A 6,000-nucleotide genomic window follows, 5' to 3' on the forward strand; every position below is an offset into this window, starting at 1 on the left:
AAGAATACGGCTGGAGGAGGAAACCTCTTCTCGACAGGAGCGTGAGGTAGTGGATCTCTCTGGCCAGGATGATCCTCCGAACTCCGGTCCCCATAGGTTGTCCGCTGGCGTTCCTGCAGACGATTTCGTCCTTCCTCCCATCTATGCCCATGGCGAGCTGCTGACCGGAGAAACCAAAGTGAAGATTAATCCAGCAGATGAGGCCATCCTCGCAGACATGGGTCCCGAGGCTCTCCGCTCTGAAATTACCGCCTAGTCCATGGCCTTGCTCAAATTGGTCGAGGTGGCGACTTTTCTGAATGGTCGGGAGTGCAAATACTTGGAGGAGAGGGATGAGGCTCGCAAGGAGTTGCCTCTGTTGAAGCGAAGGCTGGCAGAATCTGAGGCCTCCTGCGAGGGTTATAGAGAGGAGCGTAAGACTATCTCGGCCAACCTTAAGGAGGCGGAGGACAGGCTCAGGACGGTGTCGGAGGAGAGGGACAATGTCGTGCAGAGGGTTGATGAGCAGAAGACTTTGATTGGCGAGCTGGAAGGGAAGTTGGCAAGGCTTCAAGTTTCTGGTGTTGTCGAGGAAGAGGAGAAGGAGCTCGACCCTCAAGGGGTGTATGCCTCCTCTTCTCGTGCTGCTTTGATCGCGAAGATCCAGGAGCTTGAGTCCAACATGGTTGCTGCTGCTACTTTTAGTTTCAACAACGCAGTGGCCCAGCTCAGGATTCTCAACCCCGGTTTGATCGAGGAGGGTTTAGATGAGGAGAAGGATGTGCGTGATGGAGCTATCGTGACCCCCTCTGATGATGAAGTGTGATTTATGTTTTTCTTTCTTTTGTTTTGTTCGGGCGTTTTGTTGCCCTTTTGATGTAACCGACAATCATGGCCCTTTGTGGTCTTATATTTCAGTGGTTTTTTATTTATTCGCTCGCCTTTTCACCTTTATCTTCGTATCTAGATTTAGGTTTCATGTGGCAAAATTTTAATTTCCTCTGAATGTCGAATCGAACGTTTTTGCATGCCTGACGTTTTTAGGTTCGTGCTTCGACCTGTATGCTTGATGCTTTTTTGTTTGTGCTCGACTAAGTGTGAGGTTTTTAACTTAAGTAATTTTCCAAACATTCTATACGCCGAGCTACTCATTTCTTCGCGCTAGTGTGTGTTTGGACGATGGTCATCGTTATGATAGCTGGTACCATTGATGCCGAGCTTAGAAGGTGTGGGGAACCATTCTAAGTGTTTGGAGATGTTTATCCAAAGTAATGACGAGGAGAGGGGCTGTTGTTAAGCTTTCCTCCTCGGGGTGTGAACATCCCATCGCGAGCTGGGGTTCTACCGGTCGTGTACTGCGACGATGGCGTTCCGTGGTCTAGAACTTTCCTCGCCAACATCATCGAGCCCCTAACGTCTCGACTTTGTTTTATATTTTAAGATTCATGCCCGTACCTAAGCACTCCTCCGTTGTATAGACATAGCTTCCCTCAACTGTAGTATTGCTTGAGTTTTTCGGCATTCCAAGGTCGAGGAACTTCTTTCCCGTAAAGGTCTTCCAGGTAATAAGCACTGTTTTCGGTTTTGGCTTGGACTCGATAAGGTCCCTCCCAATTTGCCGCGAGTTTACCCTCGCGGGAGTCCTTTTGATTGCGTCGTAGCACTAATGTACCAACGTCGTGAAGGAAAATTGATACGATAAAAGCAGCGGAATTTTAAAATTTTCCTTTTGTGATCCTTACGAATGGTCATGAATTGTGTTTAGAGTTTTACCTTTTGGTTCGAAAACTCCCTTTAAATCATGAACGGCTATCGAACACTTCGAATCACGAACAAGGTCACGAACAAGAACCTCGAACCGTCACGAACAAGGTCACCACCAATTCACCAACGAATTTGATCACAAGCGTTAAAGGTATAACGCCTCTAGCCAGTCCACACGAACAACAACCTTCAATGGAGTGCTAGCTCCAATGGTTTGAAGGGTTAGGAGAAAGGAGGCACAAAATAAGGATTAGGGTTTTTCACAAAAACTCTAGAAAGGTGATTAGGGTTTCTCAAGAGAGGAGAGAACAAAGGCTCATGAGAATGAGTAACAAAAGTGTGTCACTTTTTCTCCTTACCACAAGGGTTCTATTTATAGAACCACTTGCCATGGCAAAATTACACTAAAGCCCTTTTAACTAAATGGGCTATAGTGGGCGCCGTTCTCATGTAAATATGTCTAGTACATATTTGCACCCCCTTCTTGCTACATCATACCATATGATGTAATGCTCATTTTAATTACCATAATACCCTTATCATATTTCCTTATTTCTCCAAGGTGCACCGTACCTTACGGTGTTCCAATCTCACTAGATTGTTCTTATGTGTGTGACCCTGTAGGTTTCCGTAACATTGACAATTATAATAAATCACTATTTATTACAATAAACAGTGAGCGGTATCTAGCAACACATCACTGCTACTCAAGTTACGAGAAATTAACATGTGATCTAAACATAACCTCTTGTGATAATATCAGTGTGTATAATTACCCCTTTGCCCTTTATGTCTATATTGAACACAAAACATACTTGGTGTCATCTTTGTCCAGTTCAATATTGGGCCCATGACATTTATCCTGTTGTGCAGGATTGGCAAATTCCATCTAGGTCACTACTGTCCCTCAGCATGCTTTGTGAAGTACCCATCAACTGCCTTTATGGTTATCCTGTTACGGACAACGTTAGATCAGCAACAAAGTGCTTGACTCCACATCTAGGGTACAAAGTGGTTTCAGGTCTAAGGGCGGTTTACACCATTATCACCATGAGAGTAACTTGTGACACTTTGCATAACTTTGCATGTAGTACTCTCATAGCGGGTCAATCCAGTATAAATATTACTCCTAATATTTATACCTACGTCAAGACTTGATAACTCCTTATCCCATGATCCATGAGATGTGATCATCAGTCTATCTTCATAATAGTCTTTATGCTTTAAGGTTATCCCCTTTACCTTAAAGCTCGACTACGGATACTTTAAGAATAGTGTCCTTATGTTTAATATTATCTCATGATTAAGTCACACTTAATTATTAAACGGACTTTCTATTCTAGGGACTTCATTATTTTGCAACCTTACAAATATAATAAAGAAATGCCATATTTATATTCAAACTCCTAAAGCAAATACTATGAAAATAGATTGGCTCTTAGGGCTTACTCCAACAATCTCCCACTAGCACTAAAGCCAATCTAGGTTTCTCTTAATACCTATAGACTTAGTATGCCCATCACGCTTCAACTGCGCAAGAGGCTTTGTTAGTGGATAAGGAACTATTTCCTATGTTGGTATCTTACGTATCTTCCAACGTTCTATTTCGATCTCTATCGAAATATATAAGTGTCTAAGTATATTCATGAATCGTCGGTGAGATCTATTTTCAAGTGTTCTTGCAAGATTAAACTATTACCATCACTAATGTGATTAATGTGATTTATAACACCGGAAACATATCTTTAGCTCAATCATGAGCCAAACGATCCAATCTTAAATACTCAACTTATTTAACTGAAACAAACATATTACGAAGCTTATCTTATAGCTTTCAATGCTTGTATTCAGCCATGATATACAATACATTGGTATGGAAACTTCCTTCATTATAACTTCCTTATAATGATCCTTCCCATACCTATCTATTTCAAGAAATAGGCCTTAGTTCCTTTAAGGTCCTTAGGGATATTCTTGAAGGTAAGTTAGTGTCAAACACTAATTTCAATTTTGGTACATAGGTTATTCCTAACTCTTTAGGAATTCTTGCCTAAGTGTTTCATCAAGAGTTATTTTCCTAGTCATGTCTCACATGTATAAGAAAAATGTCTTGATGATTAATCAGATATTATCACTCCCACTAAAACTTTGTATGCACAAGATTTATATTTGTCCTTCATTTGTTTTCCACAAAACTTTCAAAAGGAACAAATATTCAAATTTATTCGATCTAATCAAAGTTAGATAGGTTTGTCCTTGTTAATTTGTTTTCATAAAACTTCATAAAAGGAACAAACAATAATTTAATTTTCTGAGAACTCTATCTAATCAAAATTAGATAGCTACAAGTTATATACCTTTCTAGCATCATTTGGATCAACAAAACCCTTACGTATATGTCCAACGCATATATATGAGGTCATTCCAATTAAGGAATGCAACTTTGTTATCCATCTACCAAAACATGTAGTACAACATTTAGCAGAAGCAATCAAATATTATAAGGTATTCTTAATACCATCCATATCAGTGTTCAAAAAGAATACTCACTTTCATCGTATGAGTCTTACTCATCTTGAAGACATAACCATTATCTACATAAGGTTAGTGTATATGGATTCAGTATGAGATTTCATGGCATTTAGCCACTTCTCATAATCTAGATCGTCTTACGACCTTTTAGAAAGTCAAAGACTCATCTTCCATGAGAATCATATCACATTGCTGAGTCATGATAAAACCATACCTTGTAGCCATATGTGATATGTTAGACTTATCTTGGATTTGTGCAACTTTAAAACAATGGTTCTTCAACAACCTTGAGGAACCGGTTTGCATTCCCTTTTAAATAAATATGTTTTGTGGTACTTGAATTTATTCAAGTTCTATATCACTCCCACTGTCTCTTTTAGAGACACACTCCCACTAGAGGAATGTTTCAAACCTAGCAACAAAACAACCTTTTGTCCTTAAGAGTGATATAGGACCAATATCCCTTTCTTTAGGATATTTCCACTTATTCATTCATTCATTTGGAATTAGATTTATCTAATAAATTTTAATCCAAAATTCTCATAAAGACAAACTTGGTACTCTTACCTCCATATCGCATATGGTGTCTTTATGATCATTTTAAAAGGGAACTAATTGTGGGTGAAGATTAATTATAAGTAAAGAGATTTATAGAAAGAGTCAATATATAATTAAACTATCCTTAAATCATGTCAAACATGATGTGATAAAATAGTTATTATAGTCTTTTAATTAAGTATTTACTGATATGACTCATTCATATAACTTAAATACTTTTGTCGAGTTCTATTTTCTTCATTGTTGAATTTCTTTGACAAATTCAAAGATTTCTAATTGGTGTCATACACCTACCAACATCTAATGATTTTAATCATCAATGTTAATGAAGTAAAATAAACTCAATATACAAAATATGTTTAGTGGTCGACATACATCTCATGTATATTGTTCAAATAGGTCATGCGTTATTTTATTGACACATCGAATATTTGTACTAAACAACAATGCTCTTGATATATTTAAGGTCCAAATCATATTTGGCTCTTATCACGATTGTTATAGATAACCCTATCAAGACCATGGAACCCTAGTCCATTACTTGACTTGGAGTAATAGTATAGAAAACTTTGCTTAAATGATAGGACCATTACTTGTCTTATCATTTAAGGCTACAATTCATATATTGTCAATACAAGATATACAATTGCTACTTCTATTACTAGATGGAATTCAATAACAATTATTTTGTTCCATTTCAAACTCGATTTTAAGTCATTGCATAAGCTCTCATTATCAATGAAACAATTTTCATTCTAGATATGGGTTGACTTAAAATTATAGCCAATGTTCTAATTCTTTAAGCATCTCTATTTTCGAAAAATTGAGATTCAACATCTTGTATCATATACTTTTGATGTAGAAATAGAAATTTTGACTTTCTATAACAATATGTGCATTATTGAAGTCTCACTTCATACTTTTGGTTTGACTCTTCCAAGAACTATTTACGTCATTTTTATTTAATGGTCTAACCATAGCCGTTCTACTTTGACAACCATTTTGTACTATTCAAATAAGAGGAATATAAATCTTATTTATATTATATCTCAAATCTTTGATAGTGCAAATTAATTCTCATTCAACTCAACAAATTCCGGTAGATATTCAAAACAATTTTGTCTATATCTATTCCATTATAATTTGTTAGATTGATCCTATGACCAA

This window comes from Trifolium pratense, linkage group LG7 (genome assembly GCF_020283565.1).
Source record: "Trifolium pratense cultivar HEN17-A07 linkage group LG7, ARS_RC_1.1, whole genome shotgun sequence".
Classification (NCBI taxonomy): Eukaryota; Viridiplantae; Streptophyta; class Magnoliopsida; order Fabales; family Fabaceae; genus Trifolium; species Trifolium pratense.